At 32.7% G+C, this 13,839-nt stretch overlaps 1 long non-coding RNA gene across 1 annotated transcript; it reads left to right on the top strand.

Annotated features, from left to right (window-relative positions):
* Positions 1-90: 90 nt before the first annotated feature.
* Positions 91-6,697, top strand: LOC144709890 (uncharacterized). Its single transcript, XR_013583141.1, has 2 exons — positions 91-1,302; positions 5,913-6,697. It is a non-coding gene; the product is annotated as an uncharacterized LOC144709890 (long non-coding RNA).
* The last annotated feature ends 7,142 nt before the right edge of the window (positions 6,698-13,839 follow it).

Raw genomic sequence — 13,839 nt, 5'->3', positions numbered from 1 at the left:
TTAATGGACCCCTTACTGGACCTAACTAAGGGGCCTATCTTGACCCCCCATATAAGGGAGAGATGGGTCCCCTAGGATGGCAGATCTGGAAGTTGCATTTGGCAGTTATCGTTCATCATTCCAGGTCTCACCGTGAGGGGAGAGGAAAGGAGAAGAAGAGGAAGAAGGAAAAGAGAAGGGGAAGGAAGAAAAGGAGATGCTAGGGAAGGGAAATCGCTGCAACGCCGCCCTCTCTTCGGTTAAATTGCACGTTCGTGTGCGTGCCACGGCATCGTCTCTTTCTCTCATCGGCGGAGTTGCACCCTCACCTGCTCGATGCTGACTGCCACTACAGCGCTGCACTGCCTCTGACGACCGCCCTGCGCAACCTACACGGAGCCTTGTACGGCTGAGACCTATTGCCGACGGCTCGTCTGCGTTTTTGATCGTGTCTTCGGTCAACACTCGGCGCGAACGTCCTTGCGTGGCAAGGTCCGCTGGCCAGATCCATCGCGCGCGTTTGTCTTCGCGTTTTCGTTCAACACGCGGTGCGAAAGTCCTTGCGTGGCAAGATCTGTCACGCGTGTTTGTCCTCGCGTCTTCGGTCAACACTCGCCAACAAGATCTGACGCCCCCTTGCGTGGCTGTGAACGTCGCCTCCTCCAACGACACTACGAACTGAATCCTTTTGGGTTCGCCTGGCTACGCCCAAGAGTGCCCGCTGGCAATACCCGTCATCGCCCTTGCGTGGCTGTGAACCCCGCCTCGCTCTACAGCTTTACGAACTGGATCAATCTGGTTCGCCCGGGCACGTCCAAGTGCGCTACCGCCGTTTCACGAGCTGCATGTTCTATCCTGCATGCTAGCAAGCGTCGCCCAGCTACCCCAGTGTTTCTGATCTACCCGTGGACGTATGCGCCGCCCCGCGGGAATTTTGATCGGTCTCCACGCTCGCGCGAGCACAAGCCTCTGCTGCCTACCCACAAGCAGCACACTGCGTCGTCACTCTTGTGCCACCACTTTGATGCTGACGTTGTCCGCACACAGTGCCATTGAGCTCTGCTACTGCTCACATCAGTTGCTCAACCCGGTCGCGCCAATCCTTCTTAGGATACGCTATCTGGGACGGCTGAATGCTTGAGCTGATTTGCCTCCGACTGCACCTCCTCCTCATCCTCGACTACCTTCAGCACCCCACTCCAGCGACGTATCCCGCCGCTTGTTGAGTAGCACTGCGCTCGTCTCCGGCATGCCTCAACCGACTTACCCATACCAGCCCTCGCACCGACAACGACGCCGACGACGAACGCCGCCACTGACAAGGTACGCCGTTCCCCTTGCTCGCCATTAAATTACGTCTATAGTATTTTTTCAGCTACACTCTACCGCGCTCGGGTTAGATTACGTGAGAGAATTTATCGAGAAAATTCTTTGGTATGGGTCGAGCCCGTCCATTACATGTGAGCGCCAACAGAAATTCTTCCGTTTGACGCCATAGTCACGGTCGTTGCTGCGACGAGGGTCAGGAGGTCACCGTCACCGTCATCAGTCGTCCATTCGGGCCTGTACGTACATCCACGTAGGATTCACGTCATCAAGTAGTTACGTCTCCTAGTGAATTACCCTTCGGACGACGCCATCGACGATGTCCGACATCAAGGTCTCTATGATTAGTTACCTCTCTCAGAAACATGGTGACATATTGTGAACCAGTAAAATCGGATCGAACCAGCCAGTTCAGTTCAAACCCGCTTTTGTTTCAGTCTGTCACACCAAATTGACCCAATTGGATTGACGATTCTGCTGATCGCAAGCAGTCAGTTTGGCTGGTGACCGGGTCATCTGCTACCTGCATGTGGTGCATGCAATGATTGGTGGTGGTTGGCGAGAGTGATGTGCAGTACCTTAGAATGGATGTAACTTGGAATATAGATTGAATTTTTGGCGTGGTTTGGAAGATTTTAGGATATCCAAGGAATGTTTTTCTAGAAAAAATGAGAAGAAATTTTAGATCAAAAAGATAGTAGATCACACAAACCTCATTGTCACTTCCCCCAAGGGCCAAGCAGTTTGTTTTCTCCAACAACTTGGATCAAATATGAACCCTCTCTCACAATCTCTTGTAGAACAAGAATGTATCAAAGAAATCTGATATGAAATGCTGCCGAAAACAAGTTTGGAGAAGAAACCTAAGATGGAATAGACATATATGAGAACAGAGTTTAAATGGAGGTGCCCTAAATCTCCCAGCCCTTAGATTTGATTCCTAGGGTTTGGAGCGTTAGGATTTCTTATTTTGTAGGCCTTGATCCACATCCTTGATGACTCACATTAAAAAAAATACTTTTCAAAATCAGATTTGTGGGTTAGTTCTCCAATTCTTCCCTTTATTGGACCTAGCTCTCAAAAGGTTTCAAATGGGCTCCAAAGATGGACTTGTGTACTAGGCCTGTTTTACACTCCGGGTCATAGCCTGGGTTTATTTTTTTGTTCTAGGATGTGTGTTGGGTTTCAAGTTTATATCATTTGTATCCAAATTTCACCATTTTACTCACCTAAATCATGTATTTCACATAAAAATTGAAGAGGATGTGAGAAAAAAGTACTTGACTCTAAGGAGTCAATTGTGCCTAGTCTTAAAAATAAATTAGGAAAATGTAGTAGAATTTTTCTATACCTTAAATGATGAATAATCCAAGTAAAAACTGAAAACTAAATGGCAAAAATCATAGTCACATTTTTATTGACTTAATTTGATGTTATCAAACAACCCCAATCACATAATTGAAATACCCTTAGGAATGCCCATAGATTTTTCATGAATCATTCAGTTCTATTAATAAAGTGATGGGTGTTAAGTGGCCGTCAATCCAAATCACACCACCATGTTTTTATTTAAATTAATTGTATGGAATATTAGTTCATTGATGTTTAAAATGAAGTCCATGAATACATGTAATCACCAAGAAATTTTGATGAGATCATAATACAGTGATCGTGAGTCTTTTAACATGTATTCTAAACAATCCTATTGGATGGATAGTCGAGATAGACATCGAATTATCCGCATAGAATAACAATGTCTGATCCTACTTATATGATAAGTATAGGTGATGTTATGGCTACTAACGTGGTGACACTAAGCACACATAGTGGATGCTCTATGGAGAAAGAGTTCACTAAATTGATCAGAAGAATCCCTGAATGGTACTATACCTAAACAACAATCAGTTTCATTCATGTCATGGTTTTATAAGTGATCAATTGACATGAGACGCTAAGGACATCTCGTGGATGGACAACTACATTTTGACTATGACATATGAGTCTCTAATTATGGGGTTCAAGCAAGTCATAGCTTAGATGTAGTAAGAAGCTCACGGAGATTATTCAATGGTCAAGATAGGATCATCCACCCTCAGTATAAGAGAAGATTGACTAAAGGAAGACGATGCAGAAAATCCCTGGCCAAGGTAGTGAGGATATTGGAGAATCCATTCTCTAATGATCCCCTTTACGCATCAGTACTAATCAAACGACGGATTAGGGTTTGACAATCAACCATACCCTAAGTCATTCGAGAGTCTCACGTGGATGAAGGACTATACATGTAAGGTAATCGACGATGGTAAAGGTTAGATGAGAGAATTCAAACACTACTCATTATCTTATAGAGCATGAGGTGTAGCTTGGCACCCCATGAGATGAAAATTTAACATATCGATTAGGTTAAATCGATCCTCTGTTAATTAATCTATGTGTTGATATATTTACCTAATAAGGTTGGGTAATAGATGTTATTGGGTCACAAAAATTATTAATAGAATGATATATGGGCCTAAGGGTCACACCCATAAGATCATAAGGGCATTGGTGAATATATTTTACTTAAAAAGTTTTTGAGAAAACTTAAGTGAATATAAATTAGGGAAGGGGAACCCATTTCAGTCACCCAGATCAGCCAGAACTGGGAGCCCCCTTTTTCTCCATTCTGATCCCTTGTCTAATCAGCCAAGGAGAGAATCTACATAGTGAGAAGATTTTCAAGATTTTTTAAAAAAGCTAGAGAAGTAGAAGTAGAGATCCAAGAGCAACAGGATCATGTGGATACTTCTAGAGGACGGGCACATGATCAGCTTCAAAATAATCTCGAAGTGAGCAAGTCAATGGTGGAATCAGTTCCCCATAAGGTACATGTGATGTATTGATTTAAAGATATATTTGGAATTGATACTCACTCCCGCTTCATGGAAACACATGCTTTCCATGACTGAACCAAGGCACCAAAACCCAACGTAAAGGACACATTATATGACAACTTAGACACCAACCTCTACATGGCATGTAAGTCAACCTTCTCCTAGCTTAGAAAGAGCTAATAAAGATGAGAAAAGTAACATACTATTCTCCAGGTCTGATGACATGGATAAGAGGGACCTCATAATTCTCAACAAATAGGTGACCCTCTCATCTCTCACGGGAATGGACACTTTTGCTAGTATGCTAATAGTTGGTGCTAAATACATACGCTATCTTTCTTCCAAATTATATGGGGATTAGATCTGTTTCTCCTCCTACTGAGCAGAATTTTTAAAAATAATATTATGGCATGAAAAAAAATCATAAAATGGGAATTTATGCAGTAATATACTATGAAGAAATATTCAAAATATAAAACCTCTTACTAATATTTCTGGAGCACTTTTAGAAAAGTGCCAGGTTTACCACACAATGTCAGTCTTGATTTGTCCTCCTATGATACCAAAAATAATCCAATATTATGATGATAACCTTTCAATGATATTTAATGATTTTTTTTTTACCTTTAGGCTTGAAAGGTATTCCCAGATGGTATGGTCCAATTGAGGATACATTTATTTTTCATGGTTTTGTATCTTTATGAGCCCAATAAATTAAATACATTTTTTACGCCTCAATATATGCTACTATAAAACTATATCTATAGAAATCATACATTCATATCTATTTTGAAATTATTATTTCAAAATATTATATTAGATCACCATATATATTGCACATAATTACATTATTTTTATAACCTCAAATGGTAAACATATAATTTTCAGTTGCGTCATAATGGTCTCATATTTGAATCTGATTTAAATTTCATCTGATTAATAAGAACACTTATGTCAGTATAAATATCAAAATTTCAGACATCTAAGTGACCTATTAAGACTCTATGGTTTGATATTATGAATTCAATCTCTATACATGAAATTCTTTTAAACCCCTAGATATGTCCCACAGCCTAGATTTTTCTCCCAAAACTTTTTTTGGTCCGATGGTGGTGGGATATATTTAACTCCAATAACTTTACATGTTCCAATCCATTTATATATACACTTTGATAACACCCTAAATTTGGTATTTATTTCAAGCAATCAGCACAGTTTTATGCATTTAAAGAGTCTAAAATAGGGTTTTTATTATATATTACATGTTAATTAATTTTTGCAAGTAAAATTTTCTTTTTCCCTAATTAACATGTTATATATAATAAAAACCCTATTTTAGACTCTTTAAATGCATAATTTTATTTCATGTAATTTTATGAATTTTATTGAATTTATTTAAGCATGGAATAATTTTATTTTAATGAAGATGCAGGATTAAAATTTTATATTCATGTTAATTAATGGCAGGACGAATTACTGATTTTTCTAGAATTTTCTAGTATTTTTGGGAATTTATTCGAGGAAGAAATTAATTTTTAAATGAGAATAAAGTATATTTGTGAGGAAAATATGAGTTTTAAAGTAATATCTAAACTTGGAGGGGGTTTTCTTAAATTGTAGTCGCAATTATGCTTTTAAAATCACTCTCGGTCGTGTGTGCAGGCGTAAAGATACGATTAATATAGTTTCAGGGTTTTATTGCAATTAACCAAGACTTTTTTTAATTATTTTCAGGAAAATTGGAGGAGAGAGAGCGCGAAAAGAATATATACATAAATCTTTCTGAGCGGCATCGATTTGTGCTTGTGTATTTAAACAGGGAAGTTTGTGCAAAATTCTGGGCCATTCTCTCTCTGGGAGGTAAGTTCACCTCGCATGCTGTGCATGCAAAGTGCACACGCAAGAGGTGACGTGGTGCTTTGTGATTGGTTTAAAATATGAAGGCACACAGGTAAGTGCAAATCGCTATTTATTATGTTTATTTTTTTGTTTTTTCTTTATTTTTATTCCAGGACATGGGGTACCTGGTGCGTTGAGAATGAACCCGCCATTTGAAGTTCAAAATGCATCAGCCAATCAGAAAACAACACGACATTGTGTGTCAAAGAAAAATTAAATTAAATAAATGAAAATTGATCCAACGGCTATGATTGATCAGTTTTCATTTATTTATAAATTTTCATCCCGAAGTCTGATTGAGGTGATTTTTTTATGGATTTGCTCGTCTCAACCTCCATTTTGTATCTGTATGGCTGGATCATTCAGATAAAGCCTACATTGATGGATAAAAATTAATTACTAAATGAGGGTAAAATGGTCATTTTTACCATGTAACCTAAGTGTAAAAGCCAAATTTTGAGAGGAGGGGGTCATTCTGGAGGTGGCTCTATCACAGCTGCAAGACAGAGAGGAGCTTCATACTAGATCAACTCTATTAAGTGCTTTCTATTTCATTGTATTTGATTTTTAGTGTGATTTGGATTATGTGTTAGTAAATTTTATGATTGTTCTTCTTGATCTTGGTCTGCATTTCTAAATTGCTTGGCTTGAGCATAATATACAAGCCCATACTAGGATTGAGAGGAGAAATTATGAAATTGATCTAGCTATTCCATTTGCACATTAAGAAGAAATTATAAAAAAAGTTTAATTTCTAGGAAATATTAGATTGCCTTTATGATCCAATAGTTAGTAAATTTTGTTACCAAATTTCCCAAAATCAAATTAAATAGAAATCAGATTTCTTCTTATCCCCTTTAATTGACCCCTTTGATCCTTTTTATTGGATCAAAGAAGTCAATCTAGAGCTCCTCACTTCTTCTATTCTTCCCATCTCTTCTACCCTCCTTTCTAAATTCTTCCCCTAATTAGGGTGATTTGATCTTCAGTGAAGATTAAATTAACTCTAACTAGGGTCAAATTATTCAAGTAGATCATCAATTGAATTAACTTACTAGCTTCCCGTGGACGACACCTCTACTTATCATTATACATCTTAAGTGAAGGTTTTATAAACTTTATTGTATAAGCTAAAATTAACAACGATAAGGGATAATAAAATTGCATAATTTACCCCTATTTTTGGCTTATCACACTTAAAATAAAAATTGGTTTCATGATTATAGTTTAATTACCCATTCCAGACACAAAATATAAATTCTCAAAACTGAATTTATAATCCTTCCCTAGAGCAATAAATAACTTGTTTCAATAAGCATACATAAAAGCATACAAAAATGAAGTGATATGCTTCTAAATTTTTTTTGTCTGTTTGAATATTTTTATACATATGGATCAAATTTCATGATTTCATCAAACCTCCAACCCCTTTACTCAAATATCAGCCTTGGGTAGGCCGAGACATATGACACTTGCCTCAATGGTAATGAAGTGATTTTTGGTACTGGTGCATTTTTATATTTTAACTTACATAATTTTGGATAATTCATATTAAACAAAAACCATTTTTATACATATGGATGAATTCCCTGAATTTATCAGACCTCCCCCCCCCCCCCCCTTAAACATTGTATACCCAAATATCAGCCTTGTGTAGGCCGAGACATATGAGACTTGCCTCTAATCTAACGAAGTTATTTTTTGTATTGTTGAGTTTTTATCTCTTCATTTACATAAATACTTTTTAAATAATTCATATTAAATGGAAACCATTTTTAATACAAATGAAGAATCAATAGTCATATATATTAGAAGAAGAATAGTTAGCTTTCTGAGCATTTTATGTTGAAATTTTTAGCCTCATTGTTGTTTGGATCTTATTATATCGTTATACCTTATTGTTTTGTGTAAAAAACGCCTAAGTAAAACATTTTTAATGTTCTGGATTTATCTTTATTTTCTTATTTCAAGCTTTTAGTATTTTCTTATTATGTTATCTCTTTTTCTATCACCCACTAAAAAAACTCGGCAAATTCATTTTAATCAGATATTTATATGGATATTATTTCTTCTAATTTATATTTTTAGTGCATCACTTTAATGTAATATTATTAAAATATATTTAAGCCCACATGAACATAAAACTATTCTGGGATATCTAACAAACTTTAAGAGCTACCCTGTTTCATTCAGTAAAATTCTGCACAGATGGTGATTAAAAATATCAGCTAGATCATGTACCAAAATTTTACTTTGAACATTGATTCAACCATAAAATTCAACTACACTTTTAATAGTAAAATTTGACCAAATATTTCAATCAAATATCAAGTGTGTTGATCACGTTCTTTGATAATTAATGAAGATATTATCTCAAAGTTTTCAAAACATTTTGAATTTCATTGACAGTTTTTATTTATTTTGGTGAATTTATAATCTGTAGTAAATCTGTTTTCTATTAAATCCATATATATATATAAATTTTCTTCTGTGAACATAAATAATTTCTAATCCGCCAACATCCAGTTGGACTCCAGTTTGAATAAAAGATAGAATGAATAGAGTTATAAACCATTTTATGTATATACACTCGGAATCAGATGATATTTGAAATACCTTAAAAATGAATTAAGGAAGTGGTGGGAACAGAAGACTTGAATTTTTTTTGTCAGACAGATGAAAATATTGGAAAATTAAGATATGTTTTAGCTCATTATGAAATAATAAGTATGATAAAATAATTTTTTAAAAAAATTCTTATGGTTCATCTTTTATAGGGATGTAAACGTAATAAAAATGACTGAAAATATATTTTAAATAATCTATTAATTTAATTAGATGGCTTTAGAAAATTTTGAGAAAAACCAAATTTCATAATGAATATAGAGAATTGTTAGTCCAAACCCATTAAAAATATTAATGATACTTATTTAATTGAATCTTATTAATCCAAAGAACTAGAGATATAGTATTTTGAAATAATTATGTTTGAGTATCAATATTAAAATTTTGAAAGCGAAAATTAGTCAATGTTTTCCATATTTTCAAGAATGATTTTATTATTGTAATAAAAAGTATGAAGTGGACTTGAGTTCATATTAATGAATCACGTAATTAATATGTAAATTAAGGTTCTAAGAAATTTGGAATGGGCTGGTGCATTCAAATGGCATTTCTAAATAAGAAAATTATGTGTGTGTGTTAACCTATGCATATATATGTGTGTGAGTGTGTTAGTGTATACATTATTATTAATTTTAAATAATTAAAAAAAATTTATTCACTAGAAATTAGATTCTAACAAAATATTTTTTTCAATGTATGGGACTCCTAAAATTCTGAAAATTTTATAAAATATGAAATTCACGTCTTACCAGATAAAATATCCAGATTTAATTTCTTATCGAAAGCCATTTTCATTTATCAGTGCCATTGAACAACATTCAGCCACTATTTTTTATTTAATCAAGAGTCAAATACATATATATGCATATATATAGAGAGAGAGATTTACATAGGATAAGAAAATTAGTTTTTGATAGATATCATCAGATAAGAAAATTAGTGGATAATTCCACAGTTTCAGTCCCTAAATAAAAGTATCCTTTCAATTTATTTTACCAAAAAAAGACTCGCATAGATTCAATGAATGTAATTAAATAAATATTAAAATATACAAATTATCAAATAACTCTCTTGAATACATTAGAATATAAATTTGATTGTGACATCTGTAAAAGATCATTGGATAAAAAATTATTTGCTTAATAAATTTAGCGTCCAAAATCCCTAAAAATAGTATAAGATATAAACCCTTGAAATATTTAAATTATTTTTACCGATATTATGACATGCCAAATTTCTTATTTTAGAATTCAAAGTAAAAATTCAATAAAAATACCAAAACATTGAGACAAAGATTTAATTTCATCCTAAAATATAATTTGAGATTAAGTAAATATCATTTATTATAGTTTATTGAAAATAAACATATAAATTACACAAATTGACTCATAAAAAACATGTTATTGTGGATTTACGCAATTGAATAGAATATATAATCTTTAGTTGATGTCATATATAGCATAATAATCATAAAAACTTCACATTTATTATGTCAATATCTTGAAAACTATTAAAAACACAAATTCAATTTTCTAATCTCTTTGAAAAATTAAAATATAACAATTGTGTTGTTTTTTGTTTGATTGTGAACTCAATATGTTACCATAATTCTATAGAATCATCAGAAAACAATATTCCCTCAGTTATTCCAGGATTTATTATTATTCAACTCTTCTCCTGTTACAAAATTATTGTCTTTATAGCGTTTTTGCAACATTAATCTACACCATGATTACCTAAAGTTTTTCCTTCTTTTCATTTATCTATCATCTTTTCTATTATCATCCCTCAGTTTTCGCATATATTCTCTTGTTCCTCATACCATAGTCTGCAACTGGGGAGCTGTATTTTTTATTACAGTACCAGAACTCAAGCATTCTTCTAAAAACAGTTGTATTCCTATTCTTTCTTTCTCTCTCTCTCTCTCTCTCTCTCTTTCTCTCTCTCTCTCTCCTTTAATAATCCTTCACATAGTCACCTATTTCTTGATCTTATCTATTCATTTTTTATTCTTTCTCTTTTCTTATTTTCTTTCATCCAGTTTCTATCTAGTCTTCTCTCTCACTGACATCCCCTTTTTTCCTTCAATTTTGTTCTCCCTAACACATTCAACCAATTCAGTCATTCTCTAATCTCTTTCTGACTCTGATTTTCTGCCTATTCCTAAATATTTCGCATCGTTTTTTCATCATATTTTAGAAGAAGAGAAATATTCTCACTCCAAAAGCTATTCATTGAGAAGATGAATTTAATCCACTACATAAAAATATTTATAACTCCAAAACCATAAACCAGATAAAAGCATAAATATCATTTGATAAAAGGGTTTTCCCTTGATGATTGGCACATGTTAAAAAACAAGTGCTTTATGTCCATAACTCATGTCTAGGGAAGGTTGTTTTGGGGCATTTTAAGAAAATGTCAAAATTTAGGGAAAATCATGGCATTCATCTAAGCATGAAATTAACCACTAAAAATTATAATACCATGCATATCAAATTTATAAAAACTTACAACTAAAATGTAATTTTGATAGTATTAATTCATCAATTTTCATGTTGTCAACATTTTTATCTTACTTGGAACAAATGTTTTGACCAGACTGACAAATATTATGCATTAAACAGACCAGGCTTGTCACATTAGTGATTAAATGAAAAAATATCTGAAATCAGTAAAATCCATATATTCTGTATTTCTTAACAGTATTCACAATTAAAACCTATAAAATAAATCTTTTAACCCTTTTTCACAATAATTTTGACTCAAAAGATCTAATAAAATTGAAATATCTTCTATATATATTTTCATTATCATGTTGATGAGTTTATTTTGTCTCCACGCTTTATCATATTCAAATATTTTAATGATTCACCCAATATGAGCCAACTAAAACATCGGCATTTACCTTATCCTTTGTATACCCAAATCAATTTGATTTATCTAAATTTTTTACTTATGATAAATGACATACTAAGCTCTATGTATTAAAACTTTCGTATGAAAAAACGTTAGCTGTGCCCTTTGACGCTACTGCAAAAAACTATTTTACTTGTAATAACTAAGGTATTAATTATTAACTCCACACATCTTAATCAAGCTTAATATGTTTCTTGGTTTTTTTTTAATTATGAGATTTTTTGGAATGTTCTTATGGTAAACTATGGGTTTATATTGGCCAAAATAAATTGGAAAAGGGTTAAACATATAATTTTGAGCATGGATTTTTGAGAATCTATCAAACCACTAAATTTGGTGTGTTAGATTACTTTTTATCTTCATTTAACCCCTATGATATGCTTCCTATTTTCTATCTCCCATAGAATAAAATGGCATTCTTAATTAAATAAAGTATTCCAATTTTTTCATATGTCAAGAGTAAGCCCAGATTTTTGCATTAAATGAATTTGATGTCTAATCTGAGTATAGAAAGAAAAATATAGTTGAAATCAAGGAATACTTTGAAGTTAGAGTTGCTTGAAACTCAAGAAGTTAGTTTTTTATTTGAGAAGTACCATCGCTTCACCCATATTTATAGTGTATCTAGAATATTGATCTACGTATTTTTATTCTGTCAACCTGAAGCTAATTATAACTATTTAACATATTTTTTATAACAAAGTTCAAGAAGTATAAAAAATATATTTTTGCAGATAATATATCATATACATGGATAGTATGACAAAATAGTGAGTTGAAACATGTAAACAAAATGAGAAATTATATTTGTAATAATATTAGGGAATATTAGCGAAGAGAAATCCCTTAAACTTTCAATACAAGAGTCCTTTTACAAAGAGTGATATCTTTCATACCAATAAAAATATGATAAATAGGTTATATTTATGGGATAATATGACGGTAAACTTATGAAAATGTGATTGAGTTTTTAGGGACCCTCTTATCCAACTCTTATAACTTAGATACTTGTACTCGTACAATATGCAAACAATATAGTTTCAAATTGAATCATTTAACTTGGATAAATCATTTAGATATATCATAACTTGTGATCTGAAAGAGATCATGCAACTCTTACATTTCTTTATATTTTTTAATTATATTATGTGACTATAAAATTTTATTTAGAGAATGATATTTTATATTAATTTAATAATAAATGTAAATTTTGAATGATAGTATCATGTGGCACCAAGAGATGGTGCAATTCTCCAATAAAAGAAACATGAGAACACATCTTGTCTAACATGTACGAAAAGCTTCCTGAATATTCTTCTTAGTATGTATTAAAATAAATATGTTATCATCATGACATAAGACATGAACACATCAGGCATAGATCCTGACCTATTTCATGATTACCGATAATTTAAATTAGGCGGTTATGTTGTCATTTTCATCTAAAAATACCCTTGGCGTTACAATGTACCCAGGAACTGCATTAAGTGATTTAAATGAAACTCTGTCTATTTAAAATATTAAAAATTACATAATCTATTTGTCAATTATTCAATATAAACAAAATTTAAATATACTTCAGTTATTATCATGAAAAAAATACATATTTCAAGTGTAGTGAGACCATATAGCGATGACCACATTGAGTTCAGTATAAGATTTAATGAAATAATAAGACACTTAAATATCATGGAATATTTGGGATTAACAATTAAGCATACATTCAAGCATTGATCAAAGATCCAATACATTTCCATACATACAATATAGAAACTATGTGTGAAAGGTGAACCATACAATGTTATGACCTAATATTTCAATTATAAATCTTGTATTTGGTTACATGTAGGACACTTAACATCAGTTAACGGCGATATTATGTGTAGAGAGAGTAATACTCATAATCATAATAATCAGTAAGTTCATATGTGCATGCTAAATTCAAAAAAGTATTTAAATAATTAAAACATAAAATACATTAACATAATGACCATTAAGCAACCAACAGTGTTTTTATTATGGGTTTGTACTTAATTTTTTATGTAAAAAATTTACTAACTAAGATTTTAAATAAACTATTCTGTGTTTGAATTTTTATTTGGAACCATATTCTCACATATGGTTCCCATTTTGGATAATTTTCCCCAGATCTAATATTCATTATTTGAAAAATTATAGGTGCATATCATTTAGGTCCCCAAAATCTTGTAAAATGGGA

The sequence above is a fragment of the Wolffia australiana genome, chromosome 11, assembly GCF_029677425.1.
Source record: "Wolffia australiana isolate 7733 chromosome 11, ASM2967742v1".
Classification (NCBI taxonomy): Eukaryota; Viridiplantae; Streptophyta; class Magnoliopsida; order Alismatales; family Araceae; genus Wolffia; species Wolffia australiana.
The sequence above is the reverse complement of the archived record's forward strand: the minus strand, read 5'-3'. Positions and strand labels throughout refer to the sequence as shown.